The 15,204-nt window shown below is 46.0% G+C and overlaps 1 pseudogene; it reads left to right on the forward strand.

Annotated features, from left to right (window-relative positions):
* Window positions 1-2,949: 2,949 nt before the first annotated feature.
* On the forward strand, window positions 2,950-3,088 carry LOC147987510 (small nucleolar RNA Z247; annotated as a pseudogene).
* Window positions 3,089-15,204: the final 12,116 nt, after the last annotated feature.

A 15,204-nucleotide genomic window follows, 5' to 3' on the forward strand; every position in this document is an offset into this window, starting at 1 on the left:
GATCGCCAGGAACCTCATGAGCACTACTAGTATGTAAACCTTGATTTTTCTGAAGAAACATTCGACTCTTTTACTAAACACTTATCATGAACGTCTTTTTGATGTCGAGTGAGTTTTTCAATATTTTTCCTTTTCTTGTGTTTTCATGTCGCAACTCAAATTTTCTAATTCTAGAACGGGAGGAAATCAGAAAAAAAAAACTAAGAAGCAAATATCATGCACTAAAAACTAAACATAGAAACAAAGAGGGATGAATTAGCCTTTCGTTAACTTGGGAAGAGAACCATGTGGCGGCACCATGTGTGGCTTTGATAGTCCGCTTGATCTTCTTGATGAATTGGTGATCTAGCACTCTTGCCCTCACAGGTCCAGCGACAAGCAACAAGAGGATTGAAAGTAGTAGATGAGAGATTTGAGAAATTGAGTTAGGAAAAGAAGACACCGGAATAAATAGATGGACGATGATGGAGCTGCCATACTACTAAAACTACAGATTGAAGAAGACACCGAATAAATTGCATCAGAAGATTGTTTTGGGGAGAATGCGAATGAATTAATCTACAGGAGTAGAATCGGGAGCTGCTATAGGACCATGGGAAGACGCACTAAGAGAAAGAGATCAGAGAGAGAAGAGGAGGAGCCGTGCGTGAGATACGGTCTTGAGAGTAATTTGTTGTGGATTCCTACGTACTTAGTGTTTACTCGATTAATTGACTACTCATGGCTTTTTATGGGAGAATTAGCCACGGCTAAACTGGTCATTAGTTAGAAAATTGGGGCCCTGCTAAATTGGGGGCCCTGTTCGGTCGAACACCCTGCACATGGGTGCAGTACGGGCCTGGGGTGAGTGGATATTCGCGAGCAAGCGATGCTTCCAACGACTGAGTTGGAGCATACGAAGGCCATTTGATGAGAGCATTATTATCTGGCACCTGGCCACAGATCTATGTTTCCACCATAAGGCCCTTTCTCCTGATGATCATCCACATGCCCGCCGGTGCAAAGAAATGTCCAACTACATGATGCATCTGTTTTTTGAAAATCCTGAGATGCTAATGCCAGGCAGCAGAAAGATTTTGTTGGTGAGGGCCTACGACGAGCTCGAGGACATCATCGGCAGTGGGGAGACACCTAAGGATGACAGAGAATTTACACAGAGGCTAATAGAGAAATGCAACGCGGGGGGTTCTAGGCCCGACTCTTTTATTCACCAAGCTTGGCTGCTTGTTCAAAGCTTGTTGGGCGATGTTGGCGACGAGACCAAGATGTGGGAGGTGATCCAAGGCGTGTGGGTGGAGATGCTCTGCTTTTCTGCTGGCCGGTCCAGAGGATACTTGCACGCTGAGGCTCTGGGAACAGGTGTGGAGTACCTCTCGTATGTCTGGATCCTGTTGACATTCTACGGGATGGAGACATTTCCGAATAAGCTTGAAAGGAGGGAGGGTCTGCCAGCTGCCAGCGAAGGAAGACAAGATGCTGCTGCTGCTACTGCATTTGGGTCTGAAAGTGAAGGCAGCGCGCATGTCGTCATTCAGGTTTGAGCTCGAGGATATTCTGCTTAGTCTTCCTTGATTGATTATTTACCTTGTCTGCTAAGAGGACCATGTCTGTTGTACTCTCGGTGCCATTATATGTTTGCACTCCTTCTGTCTTTTCTTTCTCACTGTTCGATGTAAGACATGTACGTCCCGTTTGTTGTGCCAACTGCCAACCCATGTAAGGCAAGTGAAATCTATGTCTTCGTTTCGTTAGCCTGTCATTCATGTATGATGTATCCAGGTTTTACTGTCTGCGCTCAGCTAATCATAGTTTTCTTTCTTCATGTCATCCAACGTTCTACTATGTTTTTATGTACCCAAACTCCTAACCATCGGGGTTTCTCGGAGCTCTTTATGAAATGAGAATCGTTTGCGCGACAGGCTAAAGCAAGGAAAGCTTCAGTGTCACTCTCTCGTGAGCTTGGGCTTGGGCTCTCGCGCGCAGCCTCGAGGGAGTTACAACTTCGAAGTCTAATGGCCGGATGCTAATTGCGATTAACAATAAACTGCCTACCTCTGAACAGTAGCTTGTGATTCTTGGTGTCCTGCTTTTATCGACTGCAAAATGGCAAAGTTGGGCGTCGATGCTTGTTGATCAGGAACCATCGGAGCATATGACAGCCTGTGCGTGATGCTAAGCAACAAATATTTTCCTTGCCGGATTCTTTAACGAATGATGTCCTCGTAAAGATGTTTGTTTCTTTAGTTGTGTGCGTGTGTGAGATTGTAACCAATAGGCAGGTTGTTAGATGGATTTGATCTCTATCTTTTGTATAGTCTTGGACTAGGGGTCAAGCCAACAACAACCTGCCGATGATGTACTTGTGCTCTATATAAACACGTACGCGTCTCTGCCTAAGGTGCATACGCTTCCACCAATTCTTTCATGGTAATCAGAGCCTGCCTCGCTCACATCCATGGCGACGTCTTCAAGCTCCACCTCCTTCCACTCGTCACCATTTGCACACAGCGTCACCGAGAAGCTCACGAGAGGGAACGAGGCGCTATGGCACGCAACCATGCTCTCGGCGATCAGGGGGGCGCAAATGTAGAACTACCTCGACATCGACCAGGTGGTGCCCCTTGTGAACGTTGAAGCCACCTCCGACGATGGCAAGACCAAGTCGAAGGCGCTCAACCCGGAGTTCTCCGCGTGGTACGCGAAACATCAACAGGTGTTCTCCTACCTGCTGTCCTCCCTACCGCGCAAGATGGCCATCCAAGTGGCAACCTGCCACACCGCGGCCAAGCTCTGGAACACGGTGCAGGTGATATGCTGGCCTCACACACTCGCGCCCGCACCGTCAACGTCAGAATTGCGCTGGCGAACCTTCAGAAGGGCAACTCCAACATTACTGAATATGTTGGTAAGATTAGATCTTTATGTGATGAACTTATTGCTTCAGGAAAGAAAGTAGATGAGGAGGATGCTGTGTCTCACATCCTTGCCGGGCTCGACAAGGAGTTTGATCCCGTGGTCTCTGCCATGTGCTCCCGGGTCGAGCCGGTGATCGTCCCCGAGCTGTACCCGCAGCTCTTGAGCTTCGAGACACGCATGAACCTGCGCGGCGGGTCCTCCCAGTCCTCTGCAAACGTGGCATCCCGCGAACGCTTCAACAAGCAGAACAACGGCAACGGCGGCGGCGGTGGTGACCGCGGACGAAACTTCCCGAAGCAAGGCGGTGGCGGCGGTGATGACCGCGGCCGTGGCAACTTCATCAAGCAGCCAAATCGTGACAACATGGGGGGCAACAACGGCGGCAGCGACGGGAACTACAACAACAATCCCGCTGCCAAGATTACTTGCCAGATCTGCGGCAAGCTCGGGCATCCAACATGGTAGTGCTGGAAGCGCTACGACTCCTCCTATCAAGGGGGGGGGGGGGAGAGCGCTCGGTGAACGTGGCGGCTCCCCAGTACGGCCTGGATACGAACTGGTATATGGACAGCGGAGCCACTGACCATATCACCGGTGATATGTCTCCAACGTATCTATAATATTTGATTGCTCCATGCTATATTATCTACTGTTTTGGACTATATTGGGCTTTATTTTCCACTTTTATATTATTTTTGGGACTAACCTATTATCCGGAGGCCCTGCCCAGAATTGTTGTTTTTTTGCCTATTTCAGTGTTTCAGAGAAACAGAATATCAAACGGAGTCCAAACGGAATAAAATCTTCGGGAACGTGATTTTCTCACCGAACGTGATCCAGGAGACTTGGACCCTACTCCAGGGAGTCAAAGAGGAGCTCACGAGGGTGGGAGGCGCGCCCCCTGCCTCGTGGGCCCCTCGGTGCTCCACCGACGTACTTCTTCCTCATATATATACACACGTACCCCCAAACGATCAGAACAGGAGCCAAAAACCTAATTCCACCGCCGCAACTTTTTGTATCCACGAGATCTCATCTTGGGGCCTGTTCCGGAGCTCCGCCGGAAGAGGGCCGTCATCACGGATGGCTTCTACATCATCCTAGCCCCTCCGATGAAGTGTGAGTAGTTTACCTCAGACCTTCGGGTCCATAGTTAGTAGCTAGATGGCTTCTTCTCTCTCTTTGAATCTCAATAGAAAGTTCTCCCCCTCTCTTGTGGAGATCTATTCGATGTAATCTTCTTTTTGCGGTGTGTTTGTTGAGACCGATGAATTGTGGGTTTATGATCAAGTCTATTTATGAATAATATTTGAATCTTCTCTGAATTATTTTATGTATGATTGGTTATCTTTGCAAGTCTCTTCGAATTATCCGTTTGGTTTGGCCAACTAGATTGGTAGTTCTTGCCATGGGAGAAGTGCTTAGCTTTGGGTTCGATCTTGCGGTGTCCTTACCCAGTGACAGAAGGGGCAGCAAAGCACGTATTGTACCGTTGCCATCGAGGATAACAAGATGGGGTTTATTTCATATTGCATGAATTTATCTCTCTACATCATGTCATCTTGCTTAAGGCGTTACTCTGTTTTTAACTTAATACTCTAGAGGCATGCTGGATAGCGGTCGATGAGTGGAGTAATAGTAGTAGATGCAGAATCGTTTTGGTCTACTTGTCACGGACGTGATGCCTATATACATGATCATGCCTAGATATTCTCATAACTATGCTCAATTCTGTCAATTGCTCAACAGTAATGTGTTCACCCACCGTAGAATACTTATGCTCTTGAGAGAAGCCACTAGTGAAACCTATGGCCCCCGGGTCTATTCTCATCATATCAATCTCCATCACTTTAATCTTGCTTTGCCTTTTACTTTGCTTTTACTTTTTACTTTGCATCTTTATACCAAAAATACCAAAAATATTATATCTATCAGATCTCACTCTCGTAAGTGACCGTGAAGGAATTGACAACCCCTAATCGCGTTGGTTGCGAGTAGCTATCGTTTTGTGCAGGTACGAGGGACTTGAGCGTGGCCTCCTACTGGATTGATACCTTGGTTCTCAAAAACTGAGGGAAATACTTACGCTACTCTGCTGCATCATCGCTTCCTCTTCGGGGAAAACCAACGCAAGCTCAAGACGTAGCAAGAAGGATTTCTGGCGCCGTTGCCGGGGAGTCTACGCAAAAAGTCAAGATACCAAGTACCCATCACAATCCCTATCTCTCGCATTATATTATTTGCCATTTGCCTCTCGTTTTCCTCTCCCCCACTTCACCCTTGCCGTTTTATTCGCCCTCTCTCTCTATCCTCCCTCTCTATTTGCCTCTTTTTGCCCGCTTGCTTTTTGTTTGCTCTTGTGTTAGATTGCTTGTTTGTCGCGATGGCTCAAGATACTACCAAACTGTGTGACTTCACCAATACCAATAATAATGATTTCCTTAGCACTCCAATTGCTCCTCTTACCGATGCTGAATCTTGTGAAATTAATACTGCTTTGTTGAATCTTGTTATGAAAGATCAATTCGCCGGCCTTCCTAGTGAAGATGCCGCTACTCATCTAAATAGCTTCGTTGATTTATGTGATATGCAAAAAAGATGTCAATAATGATGTCGTTAAATTGAAACTATTTCCTTTTTCGCTTAGAGATCGTGCTAAAGCTTGGTTTTCGTCTTTGCCTAAAAATAGTATTGATTCATGGAACAAGTGCAAAGATGCTTTTATCTCTAAGTATTTTCCTCCCGCTAAGATCATCTCTCTTAGAAACGATATTACGAACTTTAAACAACTTGATCATGAACATGTTGCACAAGCTTGGGAGAGAATGAAATTAATGATACGTAATTGCCCTACTCATGGTTTGAATTTGTGGATGATCATACAAATTTTTTATGCCGGATTGAATTTTTCTTCTAGAAATCTTTTAGATTCGTCCGCGGGAGGCACTTTTATGGAAATCACTTTAGGAGATGCTACTAAACTTCTAGATAATATTATGGTTAATTATTCTCAATGGCATACTGAAAGATCTTCTAATAAAAAAGTGCATGCGATAGAAGAAATCAATGTGTTGAGTGGAAAGATGGATGAACTTATGAAATTATTTGCTACTAAGAGTGTTTCTTATGGTCCTAATGATATGCCTTTGTCTACTTTGATTAAGAATAACAATGAATCTATGGATGTGAATTTTGTTGGTAGGAATAATTTTGGTAACAACGCTTATAGAGGGAATTTTAATCCTAGGCCATATCCTAGTAATCCTTCTAATAATTATGGGAATTCCAAAAACAACTCTTATGGAAATTATGTTGGGGAACGTAGCAGAATTTTAAAATTTTCTACGCATCACCAAGATCAATCTATGGAGTCATCTAGCAACGAGGGAGAGAGGAGTGCATCTACATACCCTTGTAGATCGCGCACGGAAGCGTTCAAGAGAACGGGGTTGATGGAGTCGTACTCGTCGTGATCCAAATCACCGATGACCTAGCGCCGAACGGACGGCACCTCCGCGTTCAACACACGTACGATTGAGAAGACGTCTCCTCCAACTTGATCCAGCAAGGGGGAAGGAGAGGTTGATGAAGATCCAGTAGCACGATGGCGTGGTGGTGGAAGCAACGGTGATCTCGGCAGGGCTTCGCCAAGCTCAGGGAGAGGGAGGAGTGTCACGGGAGGGAGAGGGAGGCGTCAGGGGCTAGGGTGCGGCTGCCCTCCCTCCCCCCACTATATATAGGACCCCTAGGGGGGCGCCGGCCCTAGGAGATTGAATCTCCAAGGGGGGCGGCGGCCAAGGGGGGTCGAGTGCCCCCCAAGCCAAGTGGGGCGCCCCCACCCCTAGGGTTTCCAACCCTAGGCGCAGGGGAGGCCCATGGGGGGTCGCACTAGCTCACTAGGGGCTGGTTCCCTGCCCACTTCAGCCCATGGGGCCCTCCGGGATAGGTGGCCCCACCCGGTGGACCCTTCCGGTGGTCCCGGTACAATACCAATTACCCCCGAAACCTTCCCGATGGCCGAAACTTGACTTCCTATATATAAATCTTCACCTCCGGACCATTCCGAAACTCCTTGTGACGTCCGAGATCTCATCCGGGACTCCGAACAACTTTCGGGTTACCGTATGCTAATATCTCAACAACCCTAGCGTCACCGAACCTTAAGTGTGTAGACCCTACGGGTTCGGGAGACACGCAGACATGACCGAGACGACTCTCTGGTCAATAACCAACAGCGGGATCTGGATACCCATGTTGGCTCCCACATGCTCCTCGATGATCTCATCGGATGAACCACGATGTCGAGGATTCAATCAATCCCGTATACAATTCCCTTTGTCAATCGGTACGTTACTTGCCCGAGACTCGATCGTCGGTATCCCAATACCTCGTTCAATCTCGTTACCGGCAAGTCACTTTACTCGTACCGTAATGCATGATCCCATGATCAACCACTTGGTCACATTGAGCTCATTATGATGATGCATTACCGAGTGGGCCCAGAGATACCTCTCCGTCATACGGAGTGACAAATCCCAGTCTCGATTCGTGCCAACCCAACAGACACTTTCGGAGATACATGTAGTGTACCTTTATAGTCACCCAGTTACGTTGTGATGTTTGGCACACCCAAAGCACTCCTACGGTATCCGGGAGTTGCACAATCTCATGGTCTAAGGAAATGATACTTGACATTCGGAAAAGCTATAGCAAACGAACTACATGATCTCTGAGCTATGCTTAGGATTGGGTCTTGTCCAATGACATCCAATGTCCATAGTCAGGAAACCATGACTATCTTTTGATCAATGAGCTAGTCAACTAGAGGCTCACTAGGGACGTGTTGTGGTCTATGTATTCACGATTATAGAATGAACAATAGACAATTATCATGAACAAAGAAATATAATAATAACCATTTTATTATTGCCTCTAGGGTATATTTCCAACAGTCTCCCACTTGCACTAGAGTCAATATTCTAGTTACATTGTGATGAATCGAACACCCATGCAGTTCTGGTGTTGATCATGTTTTGCTCTAGGGAGAGGTTTAGTCAACAGATCTGCCACATTCAGGTCTGTATGTACTTTACAAATCTCTATGTCTCCATTTTGAACACTTTCACGAATGGAGTTGAAGCGACGCTTGATATGTCTGGTCTTCCTGTGAAACCTGGGCTCCTTGGCAAGGGCAATAGCTCCAGTGTTGTCACAGAAGAGAGTCATCGGGCCCGACGCATTGGGTATGACTCCTAGGTCGACAATGAACTCCTTCACCCAGACTGCTTCTTGTGCTGCCTCCGAGGCTGCCATGTACTCCGCTTCACATGTAGATCCCGCCACAACGCTTTGCTTGCAACTGCACCAGCTTACTGCCCCACCATTCAAAATATACACGTATCCGGTTTGTGACTTAGAGTCATCTAGATCTGTGTCGAAGCTAGCATCAACGTAACCCTTTACGACGAGCTCTTCGTCACCTCCATAAACGAGAAACATATCCTTAGTCCTTTTCAGGTATTTCAGGATATTCTTGACCGCTGTCCAGTGTTCCATGTCGGGATTACTTTGGTACCTTCCCACCAAACTTACGGCAAGGTTTACATCAGGTCTGGTACACAACATAGCATACATGATAGACCCTATGGCTGAGGCATAGGGGACGACACTCATCTTTTCTCTATCTTCTGCTGTGGTCGGGCATTGAGCCGTGCTCAATCTCATACCTTGCAATACAGGCAAGAACCCCTTCTTTGACTGATCCATTTTGAACTTCTTCAATATCTTGTCAAGGTACGTACTCTGTGAAAGATCAATGAGGCGTCTCGATCTATCTATATAGATCTTGATGCCTAATATATAAGCAGCTTCTCCAAGGTCCTTCATTGAAAAACACTTGTTCAAGTAGGCCTTTATGCTTTCCAAGAATTCTATATCATTTCCCATCAACAGTATGTCATCCACATACAATATGAGAAATGCTACAGAGCTCCCACTCACTTTCTTGTAAATGCAGGCTTCTCCATAAGTCTGCGTAAACCCAAACGCTTTGATCATCTCATCAAAACGAATGTTCCAACTCCGAGATGCTTGCACCAGCCCATAAATCGAGCGTTGGAGCTTGCACACCTTGTCAGCATTGTTAGGATCGACAAAACCTTCCGGCTGCATCATATACAATTCTTCCTTAAGGAAACTATTAAGGAATGCCGTTTTGACGTCCAGTTGCCATATCTCATAATCGTAGAATGCGGCAATTGCTAACATGATTCGGACGGACTTCAGCTTCGCTACGGGTGAGAAAGTCTCATCGTAGTCAACCCCTTGAACTTGTCGATAACCCTTAGCGACAAGCCGAGCTTTATAGATGGTTACATTACCATCCGCGTCTGTCTTCTTCTTAAAGATCCATTTATTTTCTATGGCTCGCCGATCATCGGGCAAGTCAGTCAAAGTCCATACTTCGTTTTCATACATGGATCCTATCTCGGATTTCATGGCTTCCAGCCATTTGTCGGAATCTGGGCCCGCCATCGCTTCTTCATAGTTCGAAGGTTCGCCGTTGTCTAACAACATGATTTCCAAGACAGGGTTGCCGTACCACTCTGGTGCGGAACGTGTCCTTGTGGACCTACGAAGTTCAGTAGCAACTTGATCTGAAGTTTCATGATCATCATCATTAACTTCCTCTCTAGTCGGTGCAGGCACCTCAGGAACATTTTCTTGAGCTGCGCCACTTACCGGTTCAAGAGGTAATACTTCATCGAGTTCTACTTTCCTCCCACTTATTTCTTTCGAGAGAAACTCTTTCTCTAGAAAGGATCCATTCTTGGCAACAAAGATCTTGCCTTCGGATCTGAGGTAGAAGGTATACCCAATAGTTTCTTTAGGGTATCCTATGAAGACGCATTTTTCCGACTTGGGTTCGAGCTTTTCAAGTTGAAGTTTCTTGACATAAGCATCGCATCCCCAAACTTTTAGAAACGACATCTTAGGTTTCTTCCCAAACCATAATTCATACGGTGTCGTCTCAACGGATTTCGATGGAGCCCTATTTAAAGTGAATGCGGCAGTCTCTAAAGCATAGCCCCAAAATGACAGCGGTAAATCGGTAAGAGACATCATAGATCGCACCATATCCAATAGAGTGCGATTACGACGTTCGGACACACCATTATGCTGAGGTGTTCCAGGCGGCGTGAGTTGTGAAACTATTCCACATTTCCTTAAGTGTGTGCCAAATTCGTGACTCAAGTATTCTCCCCCACGATCTGATCGCAAGAACTTGATTTTCCTGTCACGTTGATTCTCAACCTCACTCTGAAATTCCTTGAACTTTTCAAAGGTCTCAGACTTGTGTTTCATTAAGTAGACATACCCATATCTACTCAAGTCATCAGTGAGGGTGAGAACATAAAGATAGCCACCGCGAGCCTCAACACTCATTGGACCGCACACATCACTATGTATGATTTCCAATAAGTTGGTTGCTCGCTCCATTGTTCCTGAGAACGGAGTCTTGGTCATTTTACCCATGAGGCATGGTTCGCACGTGTCAAATGATTCGTAATCAAGAGACTCCAAAAGTCCATCTGCATGGAGCTTCTTCATGCGTTTGACACCTATGTGACCAAGGCGGCAGTGCCACAAGTATGTGGGACTATCATTATCAACCTTACATCTTTTGGTATTCATACTATGAATATGTGTAACATTACGCTCGAGATTCATTAAGAATAAACCATTCACCAGTGGAGCATGACCATAAAACATATCTCTCATATAAATAGAACAACCATCATTCTCGGATTTAAATGAGTAGCCATCTCGAATTAAACGAGATCCTGATACAATGTTCATGCTCAAAGCTGGCACTAAATAACAATTATTGAGGTTTAAAACTAATCCCGTAGGTAAATGTAGAGGCAGCGTGCCGACGGCGATCACATCGACCTTGGAACCATTCCCGACGCGCATCGTCACCTCGTCCTTCGCCAGTCTCCGCTTATTCCGCAGCTCCTGCTTTGAGTTACAAATGTGAGCGACCGCACCGGTATCAAATACCCAGGAGCTACTACGAGTACTGGTAAGGTACACATCAATTACATGTATATCACATATACCTTTAGTGTTGCCGGCCTTCTTGTCCGCTAAGTATTTGGGGCAGTTCCGCTTCCAGTGACCACTTCCCTTGCAATAAAAACACTCAGTCTCAGGCTTGGGTCCATTCTTTGACTTCTTCCCGGCAGCTTGCTTACCGGGCGCGGAAACTCCCTTGCCGTCCTTCTTGAAGTTCTTTTTACCCTTGCCTTTCTTGAACTTAGTGGTTTTATTCACCATCAACACTTGATGTTCCTTTTTGATTTCCACCTCCGCTGATTTCAGCATTGAATATACCTCAGGAATGGTCTTTTCCATCCCCTGCATATTGAAGTTCATCACAAAGCTCTTGTAGCTCGGTGGAAGCGACTGAAGGATTCTGTCAATGACCACGTCATCCGGGAGATTAACTCCCAGCTGAGTCAAGCGGTTATGCAACCCATACATTTTGAGTATGTGCTCATTGACAGAACTATTTTCCTCCATCTTACAACTGAAGAACTTGTCGGAGACTTCATATCTCTCGACCCGGGCATGAGCTTGGAAAACCATTTTCAGCTCTTCGAACATCTCATATGCTCCGTGTCTCTCAAAACGCTTTTGGAGCCCCGATTCTAAGCTGTAAAGCATGCCGCACTGAACGAGGGAGTAATCATCAGCATGTGACTGCCAAGCGTTCATAACGTCTTGGTTCTCTGGGATGGGTGCGTCACCTAGCGGTGCTTCTAGGACATATTCTTTCTTGGCAGCTATGAGGATGATCCTCAGGTTCCAGACCCAGTCTGTATAGTTGCTGCCATCATCTTTCAGCTTGGTTTTCTCTAGGAATGTGTTGAAGTTGAGAGCAACATTAGCGTGGGCCATTTGATCTACAAGACATAGTGTAAAGATTTTAGACTAAGTTCATGATAATTAAGTTCATCTAATCAAATTATTCAATGAACTCCCACTCAGATAGACATCCCTCTAGTCATCTAAGTGAAACATGATCCGACTCAACTAGGCCGTGTCCGATCATCACGTGAGACGGACTAGTCAACATCGGTGAACATCTTCATGTTGATCGTATCTTCTATACGACTCATGCTCGACCTTTCGGTCTTTCGTGTTCCGAGGCCATGTCTGTACATGCTAGGCTCGTCAAGTAAACCTAAGTGTATTGCGTGTGTAAATCTGGCTTACACTCGTTGTATTCGAACGTTAGAATCTATCACACCCGATCATCACGTGGTGCTTCGAAACAACGAACCTTCACAACGGTGCACAGTTAGGGGGAACACTTTCTTGAAATTATTACGAGGGATCATCTTATTTAAGCTACCGTCGTTCTAAGAAAATAAGATGCAAAATATGATAAACATCACATGCAATCAAATAGTGACATGATATGGCCAATATCATTTGCTCCTTTTGATCTCCATCTTCAGGGCTTCATGATCATCGTTGTCACCGGCATGACACCATGATCTCCATCATCATGATCTCCATCATCGTGTCTTCTTGAAGTTGTCTCGTCATCCATTACTTCTATTACTATGGCTAACACTTTAGCAATAAAGTAAAGTAATTACATTACGTTTATGTTGACACGCAGGTCATAAATAAATTAAGACAACTCCTATGGCTCCTGCCGATTGTCATACTCATCGACATGCAAGTCGTGATTCCTATTACAAGAACATGATCAATCTCATACATCACATATATCATTCATCACATCCTTTTGGCCATATCACATCACACGGCACATGCTACAAAAACAAGTTAGACGTCCTCTAATTGTTGTTGCAAGTTTTTACGTGGCTGCTATAGGTTTCTAGCAAGAACGTTTCTTACCTACGCCAAAACCACAACGTGATATGCCAATTTCTATTTACCCTTCATAAGGACCCTTTTCATCGAATCCGATCCGACTAAAGTGGGAGAGACAGACACCCGCTAGCCACCTTATGCAACTAGTGCATGTCAATAGGTGGAACCAGTCTCACGTAAGCGTACGTGTAAGGTCAGTCTGGGTGCTTCATCCCACGATGCCGCCGAATCAAGATAAGACTAGTAACGACAAGCAAATTGACAATATCCACGCCCACAACTGCTTTGTGTTCTACTCGTGCATAGAAAATTACGCATAGACCTAGCTCTGATACCATTGTTGGGGAACGTAGCAGAATTTTAAAATTTTCTATGCATCACCAAGATCAATCTATGGAGTCGTCTAGCAACGAGGGAGAGAGGAGTGTATCTACATACCCCTGTAGATCGCGCGCGGAAGCGTTCAAGAGAACGGGGTTGATGGAGTCGTACTCGTCGTGATCCAAATCACCGATGACCTAGCGCCGAACGAACGGCACCTCCGCGTTCAACACACGTACGATTGGGAAGACGTCTCCTCCAACTTGATCCATCAAGGGGAAAGGAGAGGTTGATGAAGATCCAGCAGCACGACGGTGTGGTGGTGGAAGCAACGGTGATCTCGGCAGGGCTTCGCCAAGCTCAGGGAGAGGGAGGAGTGTCACGGGAGGAAGAGGGACGCGCCAGGGGCTAGGGTGCAGCTGCCCTCCCTCCCCCCACTATATATAGGACCCCTAGGGGGGGCGCCGGCCCTAGGAGATTGAATCTCCAAGGGGGGCGGCGGCCAAGGGGGGTGGAGTGCCCCCCAAGCCAAGTGGGGCGCCCCCACCCCTAGGGTTTCCAACCCTAGGCGCAGTGGAGGCCCATGGGGGGGGCGCACCAGCCAACTAGGGGCTGGTTCCCCTCCCACTTCAGCCCATGGGGCCCTCCGGGATAGGTGGCCCCACCCGATGGACCCTCGGGACCCTTCCGGTGGTTCCGGTACAATACCGATTACCCCCGAAACCTTCTCGATGGCTGAAACTTGACTTCCCATATATAAATCTTCACCTCCGGACCATTCCGAAACTCCTCGTGATGTCCGGGATCTCATCCGAGACTCCGAACAACTTTCGGGTTACCGTATGCTAATATCTCAACAACCCTAGCGTCACCGAACCTTAAGTGTGTAGACCCTACGGGTTCGGGAGACACGCAGACATGACCAAGACGACTCTCCGGTCAATAACCAACAGCGGGATCTGGATACCCATGTTGGCTCCCACATGCTCCTCGATGATCTCATCGGATGAACCACGATGTCGAGGATTCAATCAATCCCGTATACAATTCCCTTTGTCAATCGGTATGTTACTTGCCCGAGACTCGATCGTCGGTATCCCAATACCTCGTTCAATCTCGTTACCAGCAAGTCACTTTACTCGTACCGTAATGCATGATCCCGTGATCAACCACTTGGTCACATTGAGCTCATTATGATGATGCATTACCGAGTGGGCCCAGAGATACCTCTCCGTCATACGGAGTGACAAATCCCAGTCTCGATTCGTGCCAACCCAACAGACACTTTCGGAGATACATGTAGTGTACCTTTATAGTCACCCAGTTACGTTGTGACATTTGGCACACCCAAAGCACTCCTACGGTATCCGGGAGTTGCACAATCTCATGGTCTAAGAAAATGATACTTGACATTCGGAAAAGCTATAGCAAATGAACTACACGATCTTTGAGCTATGCTTAGGATTGGGTCTTGTCCATCATATCATTCTCCTAATGATGTGATCCCGTTATCAATGATATCCAATGTTCATAGTCAGGAAACCATGACTATCTTTTGATCAACGAGCTAGTCAACTAGAGGCTCACTAGGGACGTGTTGTGGTCTATGTATTCACACATGTATTACGATTTCCGGATAACACAATTATAGCATGAACAATAGACAATTATCATGAACAAAGAAATATAATAATAACCATTTTATTATTGCCTCTAGGGCATATTTCCAACAAATTATAATAAGATGCCCTCTGAATTCGAGAATAGTGTTAAAGAATTTATGAATTCACAAAAGAATTTTAATGCTTTGCTTGAGGAGAAATTGCTTAAAGTTGATGATTTGGCTAGAAATGTTGATAGAATTTCTCTTGAGGTTGATTCTTTAAAGCTTAGACCTGTTCCTCCTAAGCATGATATCAATGAGTCTCTCAAAGCCATGAGAATTTCCATTGATGAGTGCAAGGAAAGAACCGCTAGGATGCGTGCTTCCAAAGATGCCTTTATTAAAGCGTGTTCCTCCAATTCCTATCAAAATCAAGATGAAGATCTAAAAGT

Source organism: Triticum urartu, chromosome 2A, assembly GCF_056163025.1.
Source record: "Triticum urartu cultivar PI428250 chromosome 2A, HENAU_Tu73, whole genome shotgun sequence".
NCBI classification, from domain to species: domain Eukaryota; kingdom Viridiplantae; phylum Streptophyta; class Magnoliopsida; order Poales; family Poaceae; genus Triticum; species Triticum urartu.